This window comes from Anopheles maculipalpis, chromosome 3RL, assembly GCF_943734695.1.
Source record: "Anopheles maculipalpis chromosome 3RL, idAnoMacuDA_375_x, whole genome shotgun sequence".
Lineage (NCBI taxonomy): Eukaryota > Metazoa > Arthropoda > Insecta > Diptera > Culicidae > Anopheles > Anopheles maculipalpis.
The window spans coordinates 44974234-44988366 of NC_064872.1; the positions used below are offsets into that span (position 1 = coordinate 44974234).

General features: G+C 41.2%; 3 protein-coding genes across 3 annotated transcripts in view; 2 read left to right on the plus strand and 1 right to left on the minus strand.

The window, feature by feature from the left end:
- The window catches only part of LOC126564660 (dolichyl-diphosphooligosaccharide--protein glycosyltransferase subunit 1), a 378005-nt gene extending 371008 nt beyond the window's left edge, over positions 1-6997 (plus strand). Inside the window, exon 3 of the mRNA XM_050221747.1 lies at positions 6987-6997. The gene's annotated coding sequence lies outside the window, so the exon portion shown is untranslated. The remainder of the gene's footprint in view (positions 1-6986) is intronic.
- Positions 1-14133, plus strand: part of LOC126565311 (uncharacterized) — a 378977-nt gene that overhangs the window by 243204 nt on the left and 121640 nt on the right. The gene's annotated exons all lie outside the window — the stretch shown is intronic.
- The window catches only part of LOC126563892 (hemicentin-1-like), a 66081-nt gene that overhangs the window by 48413 nt on the left and 3535 nt on the right, over positions 1-14133 (minus strand). The gene's annotated exons all lie outside the window — the stretch shown is intronic.

Below are 14133 nucleotides of genomic sequence, written 5' to 3' on the forward strand. Positions count from 1 at the left end.
AGGCGTCTAAAGCCACAGACAAATACGCCCTCCAGTACAATATTAATTCAACGTACAGCTTTTCAACCTTCAAATTCCTCCTTTGTCCTTAACCCTTCCCAAACTCTGATACAATCTACCACCACCTATAGGACAAACTTGTGGCAGTTGCAGCTTGACAACTGAGACCCAAAAATATGATCTGTGGGGAGATAATTTGTGTGCGTAGCAGTGTGTGCCGCCATCGCTTCGCGCGTCCTGCTGTTACCTTCCTGCGCGATCCCAATCGCTGCATCGATCTACGCGACTTGCATTCGAGTTGTGTATCGGTAACAAAATGAACAGCAGCTGCACCGAGCGGGCCGCGTGTGCCACTATCGGCTGCATATTTGAGCAACTGTTTCAACTCGAATTGTTGAACAACCTCGATCATCATCAGCACTAAGTAAAAACACCTTTTGTCACGATTGTTGATTCCTTCTGCCGTGTCAAAGCATAGCATGGAGGTACGAGCTAGTTGCACGATTTGAGGTCACGATTAATGGGCAAACACCTTCGAAGAACACCTACTGAATACCTTCATATTGTAGTTCATCCTTTTTATTTCAGCACAAAGCTTACACGTCCTGCTTGATCGCTCACAAATCATACATCTGACCTGTCATATTTTTAAACGTCAAAGTGACACACAAGAATGGACATATGGCCAAAGTTGCCGGTCCACAAGCATAGAGGTTTTGTTAGTTATAACAAATCTACGAAGTAGCGCAGGAAGGCCCAGGAAGCTGGATTCCTGAGCCGTATCGTGGAATACCTCGACCAAAGAAGAAGAAGAAGAAGAAGACACACAAGAACAAGGTAACTAGATATGCTTGATAATATACACATATCACTGGGAAGTCATGCAAGAGCTTTAAAATTTCCAATTTGCCATTGGATTAGAGACATATCTTAAAACTCTAACTTAAACTACAGGGTGAAAAGTTATTGTTACACCTATGAGCTCTTCGAGAAAACAATCTTTAAATTAACAACCACCGTTGTTGTATAGATCTATCTGTTGTAAAGTTGCCATCTGAACTAAGCCTACAAACTCCAATAACCTTTGAATGAATAGGTCTTATCTAATGATCCATCTATCGAATTGCTCAAGTCGCTTTCCAACAGCACAAATCTGGGAATTAAAAGTTTTATCGTCGCATTTAGCCACAGGTTCACTATAAAACCATCCTTCTTTAGCATAAACTTTAATGCATATTCTTAACTCTCATTTCAACGTTAAAAGAAATGCGATAACCAAATCGAAACCAATTAAAAAACCAATCAATCTGACATCGATCCATCAGTCCATCGATCCATCGCTACTTGGCACGCAGTTCATGAAATTTACTAAAAACTTCAATAACTGCCGCAGCACTTAAGTAAGCACTTCTCGCAGCTAAAGATAAGCTTTAATTGGTCGGAGTTTTTCCGGCCAATCACCCGATTCTTCTGATTACTTCCAGCTTGACTGTTACACCGACTAGCGAGACAAATTAATGTGCCATTGTAACGCTGCAGCAACTGAAGATTCTATTAAAGCTACTTCTCTCTACGCATCGCTTACGGAAAAAACGTATTTTCGAGTGGTCCTCTGTTTGGCGCACAACAAAAACGATATCCCTCCGCGCTTCTAGACAACCGGGTCAGTTCTTCAAAGGAGTGTCGATGGTCGGGACTGATCGAAAGGAAGCTGTGAACGAAAAACCGGCTTTCGATTGCCAATCTTTCTGCTTTCTTTATTGCTTTCTTCGGGAATATGTTCTGCGCTTTACCTTTCTCTTACAGTCAGTGTGGTATTCGTTTCACCCGTTCGTCTGCAGCATTCACACACGCACGCACCCCGTAAAAATGTTTCTTCGCCATGTTTCTTTCGTTTCTTTTTAAAAAAAATGAGGACATCAGCATACAAAACAGCGCCACGGACATCTCTACTGCGCTTGCCAGATTACGGTAGTGTCACCATGTCACCAAAATGGAGACACTTCTTCTCCTTGCTGTCAGTTCTTGGCACCAAATTTGACTATCTTCTTGCGGTCATCTCATAGAAGGAACCCAACAGAACAGTGGTCTTGTGCTGTGGGACAACGCTCAATCCAAACTCCAAACAATGCGAAGAACACCTCAACATCAAAACCAAGTTGTCGTACATACGTCGCGATGCGAGTTCTTCCAAACCTACGTAGATTGAGCTCGTTATCCGGCAACCATCTTGGCCAGCGGGATGAAAAGATAAAAGATTTCAAATTTTGGATTCCGAGCTCCAAAAGGGATAATTTAAATATTTTTTTTATATCCATACCGTTTCATTTCTTTAGGCAGTTGAACCGAAACCTGGAGCTTGAAATGTTCGATTTTTCGTTCGCTCGTTAGTCGGTCCAACATTCAGTCGCAGGCAGTCCATTTTATTGTTATTTTAGGCAAATTAGTTTGCTTTATGGCTTTGTCTTGAACTTGAGAGAATCGTAGCGCTTGGGGAATGAATATACGCATTGAATGAGACGCAGGAAAATCAAAAGCATAAACCTCCACAAAAGCTCAGAAAAGGTGCTACATTTGTGATTATTCACAACCGCAACTATCGATGGTAATAACCTCCGGTTCGATATTTTCCCCAAAAGGAATGCTACGGTTTTCTAATAATAAAGCGAGTTGGCAAATTATTGTCAAATATCACACGTTTTCAAGGGTCCGTGCACAATAATCATTCTATTTGTATGTAACAACTGTAGCAGATTACAGTTTAAAACATAACAATGCCATATTTCCATGATATCTGACGATACCAGAATTGAAGAATATATTCTACAGTGAAGAATATTCTATTTGAATAGCCATCTGCACAAACTATTCGGCTCTATAAACAATTCAGTGCACGATCACGAACGTACATTTCACTTTTCAATCCAAATTACTTTTTAATAGCAGCGTCTTGGAGCTTACCACAAAGAAGCAACCATCATCGGCGTTTTCCCGAATGCTCTCTGCCGCACAATTCAACTAATAATTGCTCCACAACCCTTCATTATTGGAGCTTCTCTTCTCGTACGCTGAAACTATACGCGGTAGCGCATCTGCACTTTCTGTTTCGAACCAAACCAAAACGATCTTCTCTTAACGAAAGAAGAAAAAACATCTGACAAACGCTCGGAATTGCACCTTCTCGCAAGCCTACGTATAATTAAGAGCACGGAGGTGCGGTGAAATGGAAGGAAATCACCATCCACCAAACAGGTATCTCCACCCGAAAGGTTCTTCTGCCGCTACACAAAATGGCCTGCGCTTTAAACGAGCCGGTAGACAACAGGTGTGATTTGAAATCCCTGTATGATAGCGTTCGTACAGCTCTGGCTGGCAATCGAAAAAAAGAACGGCAGACGTTTATATTAAAACACATAGCTCAACACCACAAAACCGCAAAGCAAACTTATTTTCTGGAAGCAGATACTCCTCATCACCATATGGTGGATCACCGATGGACTGATTCTTATCAAGGACGCAAACGAACACAAAACAAAATTAACAAGCAGCAACTTCTGAGAATCGTTTCATCCCTAATGTTTGCCATCGTTTGAGGATCGAGGTTCGCTGCGGTTTGGAGCACCAGTACAAACACCAACCTGACGATAAGCAGAGTGATCACATCCAACAGCTCCAAGGATAGACACTTCCTGCCGTCAGCTGCCACACACTCTAACATTTGCCATTTTTGCTACACAAATCTGGAACAAAAAAGGATCATTCTGAGTAAACCATACGTTCACAGCAAATTTTGCATGGTAGGGATGGTGGTCTTCAGGATCATCATTCAATAACATAACGTGCGTAATAACAGCTTCTACGAAAGACGCTCAAAGCACTATTTATTGCTAAGCCGCTGACGGTTGCAACACGATCATATCTCTTTATTAAACGTGTTCGTATTCTGTTTCCACAAACTGCTTTAACGATCAAAGGAAAGTTGTTGAAGACATTCATTTTTTGAGCATATTCTTCCGTGTTTATTTAGTTTGTGCTCGTTCACTTTTTATACAGTATCAACCTGTGTTCTGTGGCCACTAAAGCAGCAATACATTGCGTTGAGGAAATTTTAAAACGGTTTTACATAAACTCTGGTATGGAGTAAGCTTATTTTTTATGTACCAACCAAATTGTACATTTTTTTACTACTACAATGACAAATAACTTAAAAAAAAAAAATTTTATTTGCACATCAGTAAAGCAGTTGAGCATGAAAAGGTAAAATACTGACCATTAGGGTTCCCACGAAAGGGCAGTTGCTATTGTTGTTTCAAAAAAATCATGTTCTAGGCGACTTAAAATTGAAATGCAGAATCGAACATACAGTTCTGGACAAAATAAATGATACGTAAAAAATAAAAATGCTACATGGGGAGTATTTTCTTTATTTTTCATGATTTATTCTGAAGAATTATAGTATTTTCAATTAAGTTTTAAATATTGCAGAGAAAAATGTTTAAAATAGCTTTCTATGCATACAAGAAGTTGTTAAAGCCAACAGTTGGTTTTTAAGCATGGACAAAATAAATCATACACTTAAAAAACATTTTTTCTTGCCGTGATATTTAACTAACGTTCAGGCAGCATTGTAAAACCAGCAGTCCTATGGCTTATTTGACAGTTCTTTTACAGGAAAGCTAGTGGATCAAAATAATCCGTCGTATGAAATGTGTAAAATGTCAGGAAAAAAAATTTCGCTCGATGTGAGAAATCTGGTTATAAGCGATCGAAGAAATTGCTTTCGGGAAAATTGCTGAAAAATATTCAATTTCGCTTGGAACTGTGCAGCATATCTGCAAAAAAACACGAAACCTTTGAAATTGTGCGCAACTTATCTGGACAAGGACGTTGTAGAGGTTTTACACAACTTTATTAACTTTGTTCAGATCGCGTACTGTTCGCCTCGGCGGTCGGAATGATAAGAGAATGATCGCTCGCTGCGATCTTTCGTTGTTTCTTTGTATCCCTTTGTTAGTCGTAGTAATATGTCCTATGTCCTATCTTCTATCTCTATCTTGTGGTACTAATGCGCCACCAAACGGACGCTAGCCTAACGTCACGATTTAGAATGATGAGGCACAGTGACGACCACAAAAACGTAGCGCCTTAAGGTTGATCAATTTGTTGGTATAAACACCGCAACGTCATCGCGTAACGACCCGTCGTGATGATGCGAGAATATTTCGGATGGTGAAGCAAAACCCTAAGTTGTCTTCCAAGGAAATTAAGGAAACGATGAATCTGGATGTCGATCGCCGTACCATACATTTGGCATCGAAGCGCCCTTTCATAAGCATGCAAAACAAACGGAAGAGATTGGATTTTGCCAAAAAGTACGCCGGGATGTCCATAGACTTTTGGAAAAGCGTTTTGCGGAGCGATGAGAGCAAGTTTGAGTTGTTTGGACAAAAACTTCGATCCAGAGTATGGCTCAGATCCGGTGACGCACTTAAGGAACTATACATTCAGAAGATGGTAAAGCATGGAGGGGGGAACATTATGGTTTGGGGATCGTTTTCGTGGTCTAGAGTCGGAAGTTTGGTGAATATCAAGGGGATTATGACCGCAGATGTATCTATTAACTTGTTGAATGAAAATTTGGAGGTTCCACTATTGAAAACTGGCCTAGAAACAAATTACATTTTTCAACAAGACAACGACCACAAAAATACGGCCAAAAAAACAACTGTGTTCTTCAAATCTAACCAAATTAAGGTACTCGAATTGCCATCCCAATCTCCCGACTTGAATCCGACATAGAACTTGTGGTGTTGTTTGGACGATAAAGTGGACAAAACATCGATCTCCAACAAAGACGACTTTTGATGTTTTGAAAAAAGCGTGGGAGAAAATTGATCCAGAATATCTAAGGAATCACGTTGAAAGTATGCCTCGTCGATTGGAAGCGTTGCTGAAGGCAAAGGAAGGTCAAAATAAAAGGAGATATTAGATATAAGCATAACTTGTGATTATGAAATCTGGTGTATGATTTATTTTGTCCATGCCAATTCTCATCCTTTCCTGAAAGATAGCATATATTTAGAAAGTCATGCGTAATTCTAACAACTTTACTTCTACAACATTATTGCCTGATAATAGGAAAACCAAGTTCCTGAAGATAGCATTGTTGTAACTATTACATTGAAGGATATATTGAACTTGTAGAAAGAATAGTTAAAGCGTATGAATTTTTTTTTGTCCAGCACTGTATGCTTTGATTATGCTTTTAACTATTCTTGTTCTCTTCTTTTTCTTGACTTATCGACTTGTTACATGTCTCAGTCGCTAGACAAGTTCAATTATTCAAACAATTGTACATTTTCATACTGAGTACATTATACTTTGTGGACTATATTTAAATATAGCTTAAAATAGGATCAATTTTCTTCCGTCGCATTACAATTGAACATGGTAAAATTGTCGCTTAAGCTATAAAACCATGTGCCTAATTTCAAGACTTACTTACTGGCCGGTTGACTAATTCGTTTAATAGCTCCGATCATCATCCGATGCTAAAAAGGAAAGCCAGTTCTTTTCACAAACACCTCGCCGTTGTTTCGTTACCCGCTTTCCCTTCAATTTTTCCAGTGTAGTAGCAGCAAAAAGCCACATGTGCACTCACTCATGTAGCTACACCGGTATCATATAAAAGACACTTTCACCTCACAAAGTAATACTGCCTCTCCCGTGTGTAGCTTTTGCTTGTGCGGCGTGCGAGGTAGTACGAACCGTGAACAAAAACTTCTGGAACGGAAAAACTTTTCCATCAACCAAACTATGCGTCCGACCAGTTATAGACAGACAGGTCGACCGTGATTGATCAGTTATGACGCTGCTGATGATGATGATCGCACGGTCGATGTGACGATTTTTGCCGCTGGAGACACATTTTTTGGATATTTACCGAGTTCCTCTTCCGTTGCTGTACATGTTCACATGCGAAACAGACGATGGAAGAAGCAGAGAGAGAGAGAGAGAGAGTGTGTGTGTTGTACAAAGAGGAAAGGTTCATAAATCTACACCCAACCGTCGATTATTGGTGTTTCAACTTTCACCCAGCCATTACGAAGATAGTTTTTTTTCCGTTTTCTTTTGCTTAACTTTAGTCTATCTCACACCTAGTCAGACAGCTCAAACCATGAAGCAGAAAGCTTTCATATTACGATCAACCGTTCGGGCAAGGGCCGGGAGGTTTGGTTGCGTTCATGAACAATCATAATTAAACGTCCACAACGAACTTCCAGTTCAAGTACCGATAAAGGGGTTGTTTTTGAAACGCACGCTAAAAGACGAGGGAAAGAGAGAGAGAGAGGATGGAAATGCAAAATATCATTTTCGGCTACCATTAGGCACTTGAAAAAGCGTGGGACCAGGCAGATAGAATTTTGCCATTCATTATTTATAAGAGTGCCCGGCCGAATTAATGCGCCACGACAAAGCCATTTTAAATCATCTTCACCAATCTCATCCCTTTGATCCTTTCCACCACATTCAGCCAGACAAGGGAAGACAGTTCACTTATAAGAACTTGGCACATCATAACTTCCACACCTAAAAGAGCTTTTCCCGTGAACCGGGTGCTTGAGGACAAACAAACCCGAGAACCACTCAAACGTATAAATGAAATTCATCCCCAAAAATGTCACCCGCTTTAGACTTTGTGACCCAGAGTCACCTTTCCACAACGTTGCCATGGCACCCAAGAATTAGGAAGCAAACGCCACAAATCCTAGCTGGAACGCAAACCCTCGAGCGAAATTTTCGCAATCCGCTCTTCTCGTACTCATTTACCTCCCATTATTTCTATGCGGCGCCTATTGCTGCTTGCCGCTCCTACAAGTTTACTCATAAAACGTCGAGAAATATGTTTCCAGCAGAAAGGATTGGCTAACCGGTAAAATGTACTTATAAGCCGCTTTCAATATCCAGCTTTAGGATGCAGCCGTGCACTCACCCAAATGAACGAACAACGAGATATGCGGCGCATGCAATGCCAGCAAGCGTCGAGGCAAGACGACATTCGCTAAATGACACTTCAAAACCTTCCTCTCTTCCTCCTCCTCCTTCTTCACTACACTTCCAGCCGCACCACACATTCTTGTGCGTCGCCGTAAAGCCAACCGATGGTGCAAATTCGATTCTCTTCACTCCACCTATGCCTGCACCGGGACAAAGCGCAGTCGCCATGCAAAACCGCACCGTGAGGGCTTGGCTGGATATGTTAAAGGAGTCAGGAGTCTGCGAGTTGAAACCGGTTGCTCCCCAGCGCCAGCACATTCGAATGCGGCCGTCATATTCAATACGACTGTGTGCTGTGTAAATGTGTGTGCGCGAGCAAGTATGCACCACCAATGTCTCGTCTTGGCGAGAAGAAAATCGGTCCCCCGGGGGGAAAAAGCATTCGCCCTGCACCGTCGCCTACACGACCGATCCCGCTCTCGGTTGTTATTATCTCTTCGCCAATGTACGAACCGGAGAAAGAGGAATCCGACTTATGATGAATACGACAAGACAGCTCACAGCATCAGCTGCATTTGCATTAGTATTAAAATCCGTTTATTAATAAATTTGCAATATGCAAATGGTTACCTCCGTTGCCGTATACTCCATTACACAAGCTCAACCGCTGAACTACAACGAAGGCATAGAAAAGCCCAATCAGGGCTTTTACAAATATGAAAATTTATTGATCACCATATCACTTGCAATTCTTGCCACACGATGGTGATCTCCTACACTATCCGAACCGTTGTATATGTACACACACATGGTACACTCTTCAAAATGAATCATATTGTGCTGTACCACGGCGCACCATGCATTTCTCGCTCTCCGATTCCGAGGCTGAGCTAATAATAATGCTAAAAGCAAGCACTGGTAAGGATTGATTATGCCTTTGCTGTGTCCACAGATGGGGACTGCCCCACAGATCAACCGACAACGAATCGAGAACCTTTCCGTTCTCCGTTCGATTGATTTGCTCTTTGCGCTGTTCGACAGATCACGTTGCAGACCAGTGTGCTGATGCAGCGCGGGGCTTTGGGAGCGCATTGTGATGGCATTGATCTAAAAATTCAATAGAGAATTAGCGCGATGCTTTTAAAACAGGAGCCACACCGAGAGATTGAGCTCATTAATAATGCTATGCAGCGATGATGTCAGGAGGAGACACGATGCACCCAAAATTGAGGAGATCTTTAATTAGCAACAATGGCAATCATTTTCAATCCTTTTCGTACTTGTTTTTTTTTATTTCCATTAATACTATGGCAGTCTGCTTAATTCAATAAATGGCATAATAATTATCACATTTCAAACATTGTGAGATGCAATGTTCAGTGTAAATTAACATATTGCCAGAAATTTGATCAATTTGTTACGTTCAGCTCGAATGCTACATTCATGAGCATTCCATCGGTGGTAGCAACAAACCAAACAACACTTCCTTCGTGATTGCTCATCGGTTTCGCTGTTTAACCGAAGCACACTTACAAACACACATAAACGGAACGGTCGGCCAGCCGCGTTCATTATTCCAATGATGGTGTTGCAATTCCCAAAGCCACAAACAGCTGCGCATTGAAGCAAACCAGGCGCAGCAGCAGCAGTAAATGCCTATCGCTTCGGTTGGAGCAATACAAACAACACCATCGATTGGCATGATCATCAACATTAAACCACAGCAGACAAACACACACACACACACATACGCAGCACATTGACAATCGCAACAGATCGCGGCTCGATGGCAACACCATTTGCTAATTGTCCAGGCAAAGGAAACTGTATCTGCTCCTGGAGCACAAGAATCGAGTGTACGTTTGCGTTCTATCATCATCCATCATCAGAGCCCTTCATCGATATGTCACCTCGGTGCGGGGTATGCCGTTTGACCCGAAGCTAAGGTAATCTTTACCAACCCTCACTCACATCCATGACTCATATGATAGCTAATGGCAACACACAAATTTACGTATCTTAGTCGCGCGTTAGCTGGAAACACACACACACAAACCAATACAATGCCAACGCTGAGCTGGAGCACAAATCAACCACAAACTTCCACAATTCTCATGCGTTTATCTTTAACTGTGCAAGTTTAAAGACGATTTGTGTGCACAAATACGACACAATGCGCTCTCTATGGTAATGGGCAGCGGCGTTAGTCGCCAGAAATTTTGCAAGGAGGAATCAATGGAGGATTAAATCCCTTTTACATCCGAAAGGAGTAATACAAACATTCAGCAAAAACTTAATGTTCCGTGCACTTATTTACCACGGCTTTAAATTTTGGTTGTTTTATTATACATAAGGCCTAATTATCACCTACAAATTGTCACGACAAATTGTCAAAAACGGATAATTCGAATTATGACAGCTGTTTGTGTTGTCTGTTGGTAAAAAAAGAACTTAACGAAAGACAAACTTACAAGTAGACTGTCAAGAATTTGTATTCTCTAACACAGAGGGAGACTCGTATTTGTCAAACTGTTTTCCGTCAGCTATTCGAAACGGAAAGGCGCCAAACTCACTCGTTCCTGAATGTTTCCAATTCGTTTTCTTGTGCAGTTCCAATCAAAATGTGTGTATTTCACTTCAGAAAGGATCTTCCCGAAAAGGACGGGAAATAAAGTATCATCGGGCATCTTGCCGCTCATTGGATTCCATTTCTAATGTTGTTGAGCACCAACGTTTCTTCCCAAATGCTTAAACACTTGGTAAATGCCACGAAGAAAGTTGGTTGAGCAATTGCTATATTAAAATCTTTCCCGGTTCCATGTTGGTAACTCCCCACCGCAAGAAACCGCTGCGTAGCAGCAAACATTTCTTTTGGCGTGAATCCTTTTGCCCTTACAGGCGGAAAATTTAGCTCAATCTCATCACGAATATCGATGAAAATTTCCTTCGATACACGAAAATTTTTCTTAAATCTGAAAAGAACAACCTCAAGAACATATCAAAAATGTTTGCCACGAAAGTATCACTGGCTAAACTCACGCTTGCTTAGTAAGTTTCAAAGGATCGAACATACTTCGAAGCAGTCGACGTTGTTTAGTCAGATCTTCCGTTCTTTCATCAGCACTGTTGCTATCATCGCTCACATGATTCGAAAAAATAATTTTGATATCCTAAAAATCAACTGCAACACAAAATATCTTCTCAACAAGAACACTTTGTTTACACTTTTGGTTTTGTTTTTGTAGGTGTCTTCACTTTGACAGATTGATTTTGAAGATTTAACGAAAAACAAATGCTTAACGAAACTTGTCTGTCACAAGAAAGGTTTCATAATACAAATTTATTTTCCATTTGTATTGACCAGCTTGTCTTGAGACTTTTCCGTTTGTAAGAGATAATCAGGGCTATAAGTGTCTGTAAAACTCAAGTATCGATCCTGTTATCAACGACCAACTCTTGTTACTCATCAATCTCTTTGTTCAATTGCAAACAACATACAGTCAGTCAGTAAACAGTCATAGCGTTTTTAAAATTGTTTTATATATTTCCAATATTCTCACGTACGAAGGCACAGAACACTCGGTTAATGTAATAAACCTCCTATACTCATCGAACATCGGTAGAGCTCGTGCGCACAAAGGATCGCCCTGAATCGAGTTTCATGCTTGCTTGAACTTCTCCGTTATTACCTGTTGTTACGAGCTGGTCCTTTTCCTTGACTTTAATGGGCAGCGCTCTCTGTTTGATGCAATACCATTCCTTCGTTCAGAACGACGAAACAGAACAAAAGTATGGAAGCGATAATTACCTTCCGCAGCCAGCATCCACTGGCAAGCAAGAATCTTTCTCGACCCGGAAAGATCGAACCTCACTAAAAGCCAAACTCAACTCAACATTGCCGAAAGAAGTGTTAAAACATTCCCCAGATCAGCTCAGTGGGCATCCTTTCTTTCACGTTTTATTTTTTTACCTGAATGATTTGTGTCGATCCTCGCAGCTACAAACATTCCGTCTGTCTTACAGACCGATTCCGGTGAGCCGATTTAATTCATCATATCTTCGCAAAACGTGCACTTTTTCCCATTTTCTGTTGTACCGAGGAGCTCATGCATCGTTTTGCTATGAAGTTGATGCTTCTTTTTCACTCTCTAAAATCCCATTTCTGCACCTTTTCCGGTAGGATCCGATGCAGGGAACGAATATCGACAAGGCTTAATCGCTCTGTGTTTAAAAAAAAGAGGAACATGCATATACAATCCATCCGAAACCGAAAACAACAGTTGTTGGATGCTTTTGTTCCATGTTCGTGCACACAACACAGCAGCAAACCTGAACCTGTCTGAGAAGGTGCATGTTTCGAATCATTCCAATTCCGATACAGTGCAATGATGCCTGGGTAGAACAACAGCCCGTTAGAGACACATATACACAACAACAACAAAAAAAAACCCCAAAGCGCACTTTGCAGAAGCAGCCTGGATGCAGCGGATGCGCTTTACAATTTCTTCGTTAGCTACACGCTGGAAGCTGAAGAGTAAAGCGTTTAATTTTCCAATCTCGAATCTGGGAGCGTAAACCTTCGAGCACAGCCTGGCTACATCAATTACACCGAAGCCATTCAGAACGGTGTAGGACGGCAAAGTGCTTCCTTCAGGCGCGATTATACTACTTCAGGCAACAAAGGATACTTTAAAATTTAATTACAAACATTTTGTTTCATTTCATTCCGTGCCAGCCGGCTGTCATCGTAAACTGTAGCTACTGAGTGGTCACATAAATCACAAAACATACATCCAACGCATAATTCGAATCCACATATATATTTTTAAACATTTTAGTAAAGGAATCAGTTCAATCCAAATGATGGTGCTTTTTATTTAATATTAAGAACAACTACAGCAAGCTCAAAAGAGTTGCTATGTTTAAGAACTATACTTTAGCATCCATCCTGCTTCTACATTCGCTTTTTTCCGTGCTTCAGCAATCCTTGGCCTCTCCATTACACATCCTTTGCTTTTAAATTTAATTAAATAAAGAACGAAACTTCACACGATCACACTTCACTCTACCTACAGTCGACGTACAACCGTGTGCATGCATGCCAATTTAATTGCTCTCGAGAGGACACCGAGATGCAACAAAGCACACTGAAAGCGAACTCAAATTTATTAACTCTGCTTACGAACGTGCACTATTGTGATGAGCCCTTTTGACCCACGGGACGCAGCAGGACAAAAGGTGAACCGATGGGTAAAACTAAGCGTTGTTTCACAAGTATCGAATTTCTTACCAGCATCAAATAAATAGCAACGAAGAAAAAAAACCATCCCCCTACTTCCTGCTATTATGCCTTCGCACAAGCGTTAGCCTTAAGCATTTGTTGTTTTATTTAAACAGCGTTTTTCTTTATTTCGAAAGGTTCCTTTTTTCACTCACTTTTATCACAAAGAAACGCACAGCAGCAGAAATAGTGCGATATGAATGTTTTACAGAATACCTTGAAGGAGGTTTTCTGGTGGTTTGCCAATTTCGTATATTGTACTGCTGAAGCATAGTAAAGACATCCAAGGGCTTCACCGCCCAGCATCGTTTTTGAAGTATCGTACTTGACAAGACAACCATTTACGGACCACTTCAGCATCACAGACACATCATTGCTGTTATACAAATCGAACGTATGCGATGTACCACCTTGATCGTCGTAAACTGCTGTCGACGGTGTCCACGATCAGGTTGAAAAACGCGTAAACATTTCGATCTATTGACCGATCGCCAATCAGTCAGTGTTGCTGAGTTTGGAAACCTCCACAATATCATCCTACTACTGGTCTCTAAGTTCAACCCGGCCCATCCTTACTTCAGATATTCCTCACCTGGAGTATGCCTCAATGGCAATCATTCGAGCAGTCCCCAACGGTGGTCGCCGTAAGCCGTTCAAACCGGTTAAGCGACGCAAGGAATGCGTAAAATTAATGTCTTGCCTCGATAGGATCATGCCATTCAAACCGGTCCCCTTTCCACGACTGAGAAGATCAAGTTCCAATAGGCCTGTGCCTACTCACTTCTTCTTTGTTTAACCCTAGACATTACTACGACTTTGACGTGGCACATGGCTAGCGAAAATTATCATACTAA